Raw genomic sequence first — 12,495 nt, 5'->3', positions numbered from 1 at the left:
TTCTAAAATAATAGTGTGATGGCAGCAAAGGGCTTTGACATTCTCAGGCAGAAGGAGGTGTACAAAGTAGGAATGTGAGAGCTGCCTTACTGGTCAGATCAATGGTCCATCTAGCCTACTATCCTGTCTGTGACAGTGGCCAGTAACAGAGCTTCAGAGAGAGTGTGCAGAACAGGACAATTTTGGAGTGATCCACCCCATCTTCCTCTTACAGCTTTTGGCAATGAGAGGCTTAGGGTCACCTTAAGTATGGTGTTGCATCCCTGATCATTTTAGCTAATCGCCATTGATGGATCTATCCTCCATGCACTTACCTAGTTCTTTTTTTAACCATATATACCTTTGGCCATCCCAACATCCTATGGCAATGAGTTCCTAAGGTTAATTGTTTGTTGTGTTAAAACGTATTTTCTCTTGTTCGTATTAAACCTGCTGCCTATTAATTTCATTGGGTGACCCCAGGCTTCTGTACTGTGGGAAAGGATAACTAACACTTCTCTATTCACTTTTTCCACGCTATTCATGATTTTATAGACCTCTTTCATATCCTCCCTTAGAACTGTAGGTCACTAGTGGTTAAAAATCTCCTGGCAAGGAGTTCCGCAGATTAACTGTGCATTGTATGAAGAAACTCTTCCTTTCATTTGTTTTAAACCTGCTGCCTATTCATTTCATTTGGTGACCCCTAGTTCTTGTGTTATGAGATGGAGTAAACAACACTTCCTTATCTACTTTCTCTAAACCAGTCATGATTTTATAGACCTGAATCTTATCTCCTCTTAACTGTCTCTTTTCCAAGCCAAAAAGTCCTAGTCTTATTAATCTCTCCTCATACAGAAGCCGTTCCATATGCCTAATCATTTTTGTTGCCCTTTTCTGAACCTTTTCCAATTCCAATATATCTTTTTCTGAGAAGAAACAATCAGATCTGCATGCAGTATTCAAGATGTGGGCATACCATGGATTTATACAGAGGTGACATGAGATTTTCTGACCTATTTTCTATCCCTTTCTTAATTATTCCCAGCATTCTGTTCCCTTTTTTCACTGCAGCTGCACATTGAGTGGATGTTTTCAGAGAACGATCCACAGTGACTCTAAGGTCTCTTTCTTGAGCGGTAACAGCTAATTAAGACCCCATCATTTTATATGTATAGTTGGGATTATGCTTTCCAATGTGCATTACTCTGCATTTATCAACATTAAATTTAAACTGCCATTTTGTTGCCCAGTCACCCAGTTTTGAGAGGTCCTTTTGTAGCTCTTCGCAGTCTCCTTGGGTCTTAACTATCTTTAGTAATTTTGAATCATCTGCAAATTTTGCCACCTAGCTGTTTACTGCCTTTGCCAGATAATTTATGAATATGTTGAATAGGACTGGTCCCAGAACAGATTCCGGGGGACACTACTGTTTACCTCTCTCCATTCTGAAAACTGACCATTTATTCCTACCCTTTGTTTCCTATCTTTTAACCAGTTACCAATCCATGAAAGAACCTTTCCTCTTATCCCATGGCAGCTTACTTTGTGTAAGAGCTGTTGGTGAGGGACCTTGTCAAAAGCTTTCTGAAAATCTAAGTACACAATATCCACTGGATCCGCTTGGTCCACATACTTGCTTTCAATACAATGTTTGTTCTGGGGGAATTCTCCCCATACAGCATCGGGATAGCATATAGTGGCTGATAGGGGTAGGGAAGGCAAAGATCCTTCCTCTAGCATCTTGCCACAGTGGGAAGGCTTGTGTGTTCCGATGACCTCGGGAGGTATGTTGGTGGGAGTTTTAACTCCTGGCAGGGCCACCCAAGCTGGACAGGTCAAAGGGTAGAGGCCAGACAAAAAGCAGATCGCTTGCCCTTCAGGTTGGGAGTGGAGGGACAGGCCAACTGCCTATGCTCATAAACAAGTTAAGTTACAGTGACACGACAAGGTAGTGATGCCGGCAAACAGCATGATGGAGAGGGGACAGCAGAGCCTTTATTATGCTGTATGCAGTGGCTGATAGCGTGGGAGCGATTTGGATTCAGAATTTCATACCAGAACCCCAATCCTGCAATATCATTAAAAACGTCATCACATTACTGTGCTAACTCAGCTCTGATTTTCATAAAATCTCTCAACAGTTTAAACCTTTTCCCCCTTGCTCTGGTAAATGTAACATAATCTGGGAACGTTTTACTACATGTTTTCCTTCTCTTTCATACCTGGTACATTTCTACCTCTATCCCAGCTTGACCAAAAATTACCTTTTAAGTAAAACAGTGTTCTTCCACAGATTAACTATTTTCATATATGTAACACAAAGCATTTGAAAAAAAGACCACCACCAGTTATTTAAGCTTTATGCCTTTTAAAATTCAAAATTAATCAAATACTGTTCAACTTTGTATTTCATGTAGCTTCTTTTTGTAATTCATGAGCACATTCTGCAAACATTTGTCTTCTCTTGTTTTAGATATAAGCATTTTAAGGTGGTTGTTTCACTATACATTTGATTTAAACATGAAAGATTGGATTCTTGATTCATTTGACCTTGATACATTTGATTTAACCACTATACCTTTGATTTAACCTCTGTCCATCTGATTAGTTTTCACTTAATAAAAGGGCTGCACAAATAATTTTTAAATGTCCTGTTTTTCCAGAAGTGAAAAATGTGTCATTCATTAAACGGCATCTAAAATTTTCACAATTTCTGTAAATTATAATTAAGGGGGACTGATCGTGGAAATATTTAAGAATATAAGTAACTTTATTGATGTGACTAAAGTTACTCTGATATAAAAGTACACCTCTACCCCGCTCAGGGCCGGCGCTACCATTTAGGCAGCCTAGGCAATCGCCTAGGGCACCAGAATAAATGGTGGGCGCCGTTTTGCCAGATGGAGCGGCAGGCGGCTCCGGTGAAGCTGCCGCAGTGGTGCCTGCGGAGGGTCCGGTGCTCCGTGGCTCCGGTCGAGCTGCTTCAGTCGTGCCTGCGGACGGTCAGCTGCTCGCGTGGCTCCGATGGACCGCCCGCAGGCATCACTGTGGCAGCTCCACTGGAGCCACGGAGCAACGGACCCTCCGCAGGCACCACTGCGGCAGCTTGACCGGAGCCGCGGGACCAGCGCGCGGGGTGGCAAAATTGCCGTCCGCCTAGGGCACTCAAACCCCTAGCGCCGGTCCTGACCCCGCTATTACACTGTCCTTGGGAGCCCCAAAATCTTACCGCGTTATAGGTGAAATCGCGGTATATTGAACTTGCTTTGATCCTCCAGAGCACGCAGCCTGCCCCCCTGGAGCACTGCTTTACCATGTTATATCTGAATTCGTGTTATATCGGGTCGCGTTATAATGGGGTAGAGGTATATTTGCGGGACTGGACACCTAAATGCTGATATATAATGATCTTTTTTTATTGGTGTTAATAATATTAAAACTCAGCACTGCAGCACATTTTCCAAAATATCTGTAAAAGAGAGTGAGATGCTGAGCAACAAAATGCATGTTTTCTGCTATAAATACAATGAAAAGACAAGACAATATTTTTGAGGGGGAAGGGACAGCTCAGTGGTTTGAGCATTGGCCTGCTAAACCCAGGGTTGGGAGTTCAATCCTTGAGGGGGCCATTTAGGGACTTGGGAATTTAGTTGGAGATTGGTCTTGCTTTGAGCAGGGGGTTGGACTAGATAACCTCCTGAGGTCCCTTCCGACCCTGATATTCTATGAAAAGCATTTGCAGAGCTGAGATCTTAATTCAAAGCAGTCAAATGCCCAGTGAGTTTTGAACTTAAGTCTGGAAAAAACACCACATGGACCAGTGACAGCTCAAAGACCATAACTTCTTGGGGACTGATCCAAAGTGTTTTCAAATGAACAGGAGCCTCTCCATTAACTTCAATGGATTTTGGCTTAAATCTTAATTCAAAATCCTATCCAACTGACTGGAAAAAGGCCCATTCATCTAAATAGAAATTAGAGTGGGTTCATAAATCCTGCAGAAATGTTACATAGAATAATCTTCCTATCAAGCTGCCATATTATTACCATTTATTATGTAAGGTCCTAATCTGAAGCTATTGAAGTCAATGGAAAGTCTCCCACCGATTTCACTGGGCTTTGGACAGCCCCTAAAGCAGTGTAGAATATGCAGCCCTTTCACAAATGTGGAGGAAGATAGGGTCTTTGGGTTTGTCTATGCTATGGGGACTACACAGGGGGCAGCATAGCTCCAGCACCTTGGCTATGCCGTTATAACCCCGTACCGTAGTTGCAGACTACAGCAATGGACAGGTTTTCCTGTTGTTGTAGGAACTCCACCTCCCCGAGGGCAGGGGAACCAGCACTTCGGAGGTGGGTCCCAGGGCAGAAGGACTCCCCGCCGTGGGTCTTCGGGGCACTTCGGTGGCAGGTCCCGGAGTGGAAGGACCCCCTGCTGCCGAACTGCCACAGAAGACCTGGAGCAGAAGCAGCTCCGGGGGCCCAGGCCCTGGGAGAGTTTTCCAGGGCCACTGGAGCAAGTGAAAGACCCCGCTCCAGGGGCCCCGAAAGACTCTCATGGGGGCCTGGGGCAAATTGCCCCACTTGCCCCCCCCTCTGGGCGGCCCTGCCCAAGCGGTGGTAGTTAGGTCTATGGATGGGTTGTCCTGGTGTCCTAGCCGTGTCTACGCTGGGAGGTTAGGTCAGCATGGCTGTGTTGCTCACAGGTGTGACTGTTTCACACTCCTGAGAAATGTAGCTAGCTCAATCTAAATGTTAAGAGTAGACCAGGCCCTTGCCTCAAGGAATTTACAGTGTCCATGTATTGATGATTCCGATATAAAAATGTAAAGTGGCAGGGAATGGTTTTGGGAATGGTGTGTGTGGAAGTCGCTTTGTGTTCAGGAGAGAAGAGGCTGTTCTAAGCAGAGGCGTCGGATTCATGCATTACAGTCACACACACAAATTACACACGTCTCCCTCAGCTTGCTTTCCTGTTAGCAGATCACTTGGTCGTCTGGCCTTGTTGGTCATCTGTATTGCCAGTGCTTTCCGTCTTCCTTCAGAGAAACAAGCCAGGAAAATGATGTCCTTGAAAGTTCTTGCTCTGCTCACGGTCTCTCTGAGCCTTGTTCTGACAGAGGAGAATGACTTCAGGTAAGCCACGAACATTTTCTGTGCACTTTAGACCTCCCAGTGATTTCACTGGGCACTGGGTCAGATCCTTAGCTGGATCTCATGTGGTGTATCTCAGAGCACTGAGAGGTGAGCGGAGAGGAAGAGTTGCTTTTAGAGATGATCAGGTATGAGGGAGATTTCTCAGCCAAGGGCCCTGAGCACAGGGGTGGGAGCCATGAACTCCTGAGTCCCCAGCTGCAAACTTCTCATGCAAACGAGCTAGAAATAAACGAGGCTGGCTAATTCCTATGGGGTGACAGGCTTGGAAGGCTCTCATGTTTTGAAGCTGTTGAAGCCACAGGCAATTATACCAAATGGACATATGTTATAACTCTTCCCCCCACTGTAATCTCGCTCCTCCATAGAACACAAGTGATTCGCACTGAAATCAACAGGAGTTACTTGTATCCTAGGGGATGGAATGGAAAGCTGGGAAAGGAGGATCTGGCTCTGGTGTACTTCATTAAGTTGGGCGGGCCCTGGGGGCTATCATGGCATTAGAGATATTGCAGCTGGTCATGAAATGTCACTAACCACCATCCTTAAATAGGGCATTCGCCTTGAGCTAGAAGCAGGGGGGCCTTTGCAACGTTTTCTCTCTGCCCGGCCACGACTCACTCTGTGCATCTCCTGCATTCTCAGTGCCAACCCAAAGAGTCTCGGCGCCAGAGCCGTACAGCGACGCTACTCCGAGGCCATCCTGGCCAGCGATTACAGCCGGACCATGGATAACATGCTCAAGAAGAACTTTGTGGAGTGGCTGTTGGCTAGAAGAGAGAAGAAAAGCGAGTGAGTCTTTAGTGTTGCCGTTGTCCAAATTTCAGGCTGTCGTCGGCCACACTGAGGCATATGGAGAGTGCAGAGCCCGGAATATTTTTCTTGCATGACAGCAGCAATGATGCAAGTGCTTGAACTCCAGGAAATGCTTCTGTTCCATGGGGGGTGACACAGCACAGCAAGTCTCCCCTCTGCTATCTGAGGCTTTCCCCTTGGCCTCCAGTGCTGCTGATAGATGGCATGGGGAGGGAGAGGGGGTCAGAAATCACACAAGGGAAGCATGTTAGCACGCTCTGGTGGAATCCCAAGGTAAAGTCCTCTTTTAATTTAGCCTTTCCAGTAATGCCATCGATCCATCCAAGAGGGAAGCAGAACCCCAGCTGTCAGCTGTCAGTGGTCAAGGTTTGGAGCTGGCCTCCCAAGGGGCTCAGGACTTTTTTGTCTGGCTTCTAAAAAATAAAAGAAAACAGAGGTGAGTTAGTTCTGTGACTGGAGAGCTATTTGCTTGTGAAATAGTATCCCCATGGCAGGACGGGATCCCCAGTGGCCAAGTGATTTGAAGGAACACTTTCAGATTCCAAAGCTTTGCTAAGAATTAGAGATAGTTGAAACTTGGCATTTCCAATCTTTAATCAAAACACTGGTAGCAACATGACTCACAACAACAAATTCTGTTGGAAAACAAAGTGTATCCCTGGTGAATTCCAAATGCAACTGTCAATTTATTCCATTCATGGCCCTCACTTTTATGCATGGCAGAAGTTTAGGAACAGGCATGGGGGTGTCAGAGAGTTTGTAGAATACCCCTCACCCACAAACACACTGGTCACCATGCACCCCAGAACTGCAAAGAGGAGTGAGCTCAGCCAATGGACAATCAATGCCACATTAACAACTCCCTTTGAAGGGTTTGTCATGTCAGAAAGGGGGTTAAGTCACTCACATTTCTTTCCTTGTTAGTCAGCAGGAATGCCCCCCAGCCATTGAGATGTCCTCTTCATTCTGCCTTCCTCACTGAAGCTTTTATTTTGCACAAGAGAACCCGGTTATTAAGACCAAAATACCCTTTAATTTAAACTGCCTGTCACTGCTTATGGTTTTGCTGGGATGCTCAGACAGCAGCATGAGGGTTTCTGTTAAGAAGCAAATGACCTAAGGGAGTTTGTCTTGCCTGCTGCAATAACCAGGACTCCAAGCGGCATCTAGAGGGACGAGACTGGATCCATGCAGGATTACCTAGTTTTTGGTCCGGATCAGGAGGCAGAGATTTATTTGGGAGGTTCCTCAACGCAGGGGGAAGATGGAGGGAAAGCCATGTTGTGGTTTCAGAGGGAAAGAGTGTGGAGTGATACATTTAGTAAAGGATAATACAGAGCACTGTGAGATGCAGAGAGGAGGGAAATGCGTGCCCCTCACTGGGGAGTCCTTGAGCAGTTAGATCCAGACAGCAGATGAATTTAGACAAGACCCTGAGCTGCAAAATTTGAATCGAGCTCTAAACTTTCCCATTCAGACCCACGGGGTTGATCTGGGTCCAACTCTAATTTATTTGCAGAGTGAAATTCCCTCGGCGTTACCCTCTGATAAGCTAATCACTGTCCAATCTGTCCAGCAGTCTGGCAAAGCAAGTTCTCTTTGACATTGGCATTGCTACCTTAGCAAAAATTCTCAAATTCAAACCTCTCTGCTGGGCAACCTGAATTGCATGAGCAAATTTTCTAGTGAAGACAAGACTTTGAAGCAGAGAAGGAATATTGGCAGGGGGCAGAGTGAAGAAAGCTTGCTCTGCCAATGCCCCATCCTGTCTCTGTCCAGTGTAGGACTCCAGTCTCCAGAGCTGGCAATCAAACATCTTCCAATAGCATTAAACTGAGTGAATATATTTGTAAGAGAAGGAAAACACAAAGCTGATAGTCTTGGGGGGAGATTTGTATTCATGGATCATTATCAAATGAAACTGGATTATCTCTGTTCCTCTGATTTACATTTGTTGCAGTCTTACTGCTCCCAAAGAATCTGATCCCCCAAAAGACGTTCTGAGCCAGGAGCTATTGGCGTGGCTGATGTCTGCTGATCTCTGTAGATCGATGTGAGTGGCTGTTCTTCCTAGTCCTGTTTTTTTTAATGCTTCGCTTCAGTTCCCATCTCCCCTCCGTCCCACTGTACAAATAGCTGCATGAAGGTGCTGGGCTGCTTTGGTGACAGATGTTAGATTTCTTCAGATAATGTTCAGGCCAGATCATTAGCTGTGCTGGCACAGCTAGGGTGACCAGATGTCCCGATTTTATAGGGACAGTCCCAATTTTTGAGTCTTTTTCTTGTATAGGCTTCTATTGCCCCCCACCCTCTGTCCTGATTTTTCACACTTCTTGTCTGGTCACCCTAGGCACAGCTCAGGAATAATGTCTTCATTCCACCTTAATAATAACATAACATACATGAGAACAGTCAGACTGGGTCACACCAATGGTCCATCAAGCCCAGTATCCTGTCTTCTCACAGTGGCTAATGCCAGAGGTTTCAGAGGGAATGAACAGACCAGGGCAATTATCAAGTGATCCATCCCCTGTTGTCCAATCTCAGCATCTGACAGTCAGAGGCCTAGGAGGACACCCAGAGCATAGGGTTGCAGCCCTGAACACCTTAGCTAATAGCCATCGAGGGACCTATGCTCTATAAACTTATTTAAATCTTTTTTTTTGAAGCCAGTTATACTTTTGGCCTTCACAAAATCCCCTGGCAAGGAGGTCCACAGGTTAACTGCGTATTATGTGAAGAATTACATCCTTTTGTTTGCTTCAAATGTGCTGTCCACTAATTTCATTGGGTGAGCCCAGTTCTTGTGTTATGTGAGGGAGTAAATAAGACTCCTCTATTCACTTTCTCCATCCTATTCATGATTTTGTAGGCCTCTGTCATGTCCCACCTTAGTTGTCTCTTTTCCAAAAATCACAGTCTTTTAAAGTGGCGCAGACTGAAGGATGTGCTTGCCACCCTTCCCGCAGACCCATTGGCCTGGAACTGCAAACCACGGCCAGTGGGAGCTGCGATCGGCCGAACCTGCAGATACGGCAAGTAAACAAACTGGCCTGGCCCACCAGGAGCTTTCCCTGGACAAGCGGCAGACCGGCTTTGAGAACCACTGGTCTAGAGAGGGAAGATCAGGAATTTCTGTTCTCACAGTCTCATAACACAAGAACAAGAGGGCACTTAATTAAATTAAAAGGTGGGAAATAAAAACTGATTGAAGGAAATATGTTGTCACACAATGTATGATTAAATGGTGGAACTCACTGTCCAAGGAAGGTGCTGAGGCCAGGAATTTAAGAAGATTCAAAGACAGATTGGACACTTAGATGGATATCAAGTATGTGCACCAATGTCATAATTAATTATGACAATTTTCAGAAGGGATATTAAGCCTTGTGCATCAGGGTTTAAGCCGATCTCTGTTAGAGACCAGGATGAGACCTGGAGGGTGGCGGACAGATTATCACATATCTGCCTACTGTGGGGTTCTTGCACCTTCCTCTGAAGATCTGTTGCTGGCCACTGTAGTGGACAGATTTTGGATCTGATCCAGCCTGGCTTGAATATAGCAACACATAACATTGTTCCTTCTCCCAATTATCTCTTTTCCCAGGACTCAGTAGCCCCAAGACTCTCCAGAGGAGCTGTCTATGCACTCTAACAACGGACGTGTTAAGAACGAAGGAGGATTTTGTAGCCACTTAGCTCAACATTCCCCCTCTGTGCATATTGTGCTCTTTGCTACTGTAAACAATAAAGAAGGTAATCTGAAGCTGAAATGAGACTGAGATGATTTTTTTTTTTTAATGAATGGAAATATGACAGGGTGACTGGGAGGATTGCCAACCCTCCAGGATTGACCTGGAGTCTCCAGGAAGTAAAGATTAATCTTGAATTAAAGATTATGTCATGTGATGAAACCTCCAGGAATACATCCAAGCAACATTGGCAACCCTACCAGTGGTCCCTTTAAGAGTGAGTGAGGTCCAGGGTACCAGAGATTGATTACCTTCTGCCCTATTGGGTCTAAGGGATGGCCCCTGGGCCTTATATAGGGAGGAGACACAAAAACAAGGAGGAGAAAAAGAAGAAGGTGAATCTAGTAAGAGACACCCAGAGTCCTGTGCTAAAGAAGAAGCTCGTCTCCAGAAAGAAAGCCCTGAAAAGACACCATCTGTGGAAAGGTGTCAGGGTGCAGACCGTGCTTAGAGAAGATGATATCTCCAGAGGGAAAGCCTGATGAGAGAGCACCTGGTGAGGAGGCAGTGGGATGTCTAAGCATTGATTTAAGATGGTTCCAGGAAGAGTGGGATTGTTGAACTGGAGAAATTGAAAGGAGAAGGAGAGACCACTATTGTCTCTGGACATTGGGGTTTAGAGCAAGGCGAATCCTCCTGTCTGTGGGAGTGAGCAGGTGACTTTGTCCCAGTAAAGAAACCCAGGTTGATCATCAGCATGGATCATCCTGGTGTAATTCTAATGGGGAAACCCTAACTTGTGGGGAAACTGAGGCAAGAAAGGTGCTGCAGAGCCACACTTGGCCAGAAGGGGACGTCATAGTGCAGGCACGCCCTTTTACAGGGAGATAGTAAAAGAACACAACACTGTGCCCTAGGATCTCTAAGCACTTTAGAAACATTTCTTAATTTTATCCTCATTTTACAGACGAGCAAATTGTGACACAGACTGGTTAAACACCAGGTTTTTAAAGGCCCAGCTCTCATTTAGGCACCTGAATAAGGGCCTGATTTTTGGAAGTGCTCAGCAGGCTGAACTCTTCTGCAAGTCAAGCCCTGACTGTGGGCACTGGACCTTTACTAAAAACCTGTTCATAAATGGCCTGCTACAGGCATAGAGTGATCTAGGGCTGGGGTCAGCAACCTTTCAGAAGTGAAAAAAGAACAAGAGTGCTTCTGGCACCTTAGAGGCTAACCAATTTATTTGAGCATAAGCTTTCATGGGCTACAGCCCACTTCATCGGATGCATGCAGTGGAAAATACAGTAGGAAGAAATATATATACACCGAGAACATGAAACAATGGGCGTTACTATACACACTATAAGGAGAGAGATCAGCTATTATCAGCAGGATAATAGCTCACCTTAACTGATCGCTCTCCTTATAGTGTGTATAGTAACACCCATTGTTTCATGTTCTCTGTGTATATATATATCTTCTTGCTGTATGTTCCAATCTATGCATCCGATGAAGTGGGCTGTAAGCCCACAAAAGCTTATGCTCAAATAAATTGGTTAGTCTCTAAGGCCTGGTCTACACTGGGGGGGGGGTGGATATAAGATACTCAACTTCAGCTACGGGAATAGCGTAGCTGAAGTCGACGTATCTTAGATTCACTTACCTCCCGTCCTCATGGCGCAGGATCGACGGTCACAGCTCCCCCATCGACTCAGCTTCCGCCGCTTGCCCTGGTGGAGTTCCGGAGTCGACGGGAGCGCATTCGGGGATCAATGTAGTGCATCTAGATCAATTGCTAACTGCCAATCCAGCGGATAGTCTGGACATACCCTGCAGTGCCACAAGTACTCCTGTTCTTTTTGCGGATACAGACTAACACGGCTACTACTCTGAAACCTTTCAGAAGTAGTGTGCCGCGTCTTCATTTATTCATTCTAATTTAAGGTTTCACGTGCCAGTAATACATTTTAACGTTTTTAGAAGGTCTCTTTTTATAAGTCTATAACATAGAACTAAACTATTGTTGTATGTAAAGTAAATAAGGTTTTTAAAATGTTTAAGAAGCTTCATTTAAAATTAAATGAAAATGCAAAGCCCCCTGGACCAGTGGCCAGGACCTGGGCACTGTGAGTGCTACTGAAAATCAGCTTGTGTGCTGCCTTTGGCACATGTGCCATAGGTTGCCTACCCTGGTCTAGGGCAGAGTCTGAAACAGAACCCAGATCTTGCCTATGCTCAGACTTATGTCTTAACTACAAGACAACCTTGCCTGTTCACACTCTTGGATCCTCTCACACACTCATATATATTATTATCCCAATAGGGCTTGGCAGTGCTGAGACCAAAAGTCCATTGCAAAATAAATCCTCTGTTAGAATTAATTGCAGAATAAAAACTCTTGCCTGCAATGGTTCTAGGCCCTGATCCAGCAAAGCACTTAACCCAAGCATTGCTGAATTCACACCCGAAACGTTTCAGGAGTCTAGTTTGATTGGCTCACCACTAGAGGGGGGGCTTATAAAAGGAACACACTTTACCAAGCTCACTTTACTATGGCAGGGCTAATTAAATTTATCCATGGTGTAACTCAGCTGAGGCCAGGTCTATGCTACATAGTTTTGCCGACACCACTATATTGGTAAGAGCTGTGATCCTCGACTGACATAGCTGCCTGCACCCAGATTGTCCCACACAGAATCCTCTCACCCCACAGCTGGATCCCCATCTCTGATCCCCTCCACACTTGGAGCCTCCCTGGTTGAGCCTGCCTGCCTGCCCCAAACCTGGTGTGCCTGGCACAGAGAGACAGGGCCCTTGTGGTGTGTCAAGGTCAGGTGTAGCCTCACCACTG

Source organism: Gopherus evgoodei, chromosome 23 (genome assembly GCF_007399415.2).
Source record: "Gopherus evgoodei ecotype Sinaloan lineage chromosome 23, rGopEvg1_v1.p, whole genome shotgun sequence".
In the NCBI taxonomy this organism is placed as follows: domain Eukaryota; kingdom Metazoa; phylum Chordata; order Testudines; family Testudinidae; genus Gopherus; species Gopherus evgoodei.
Note: the sequence above shows the minus strand (reverse complement) of the source record.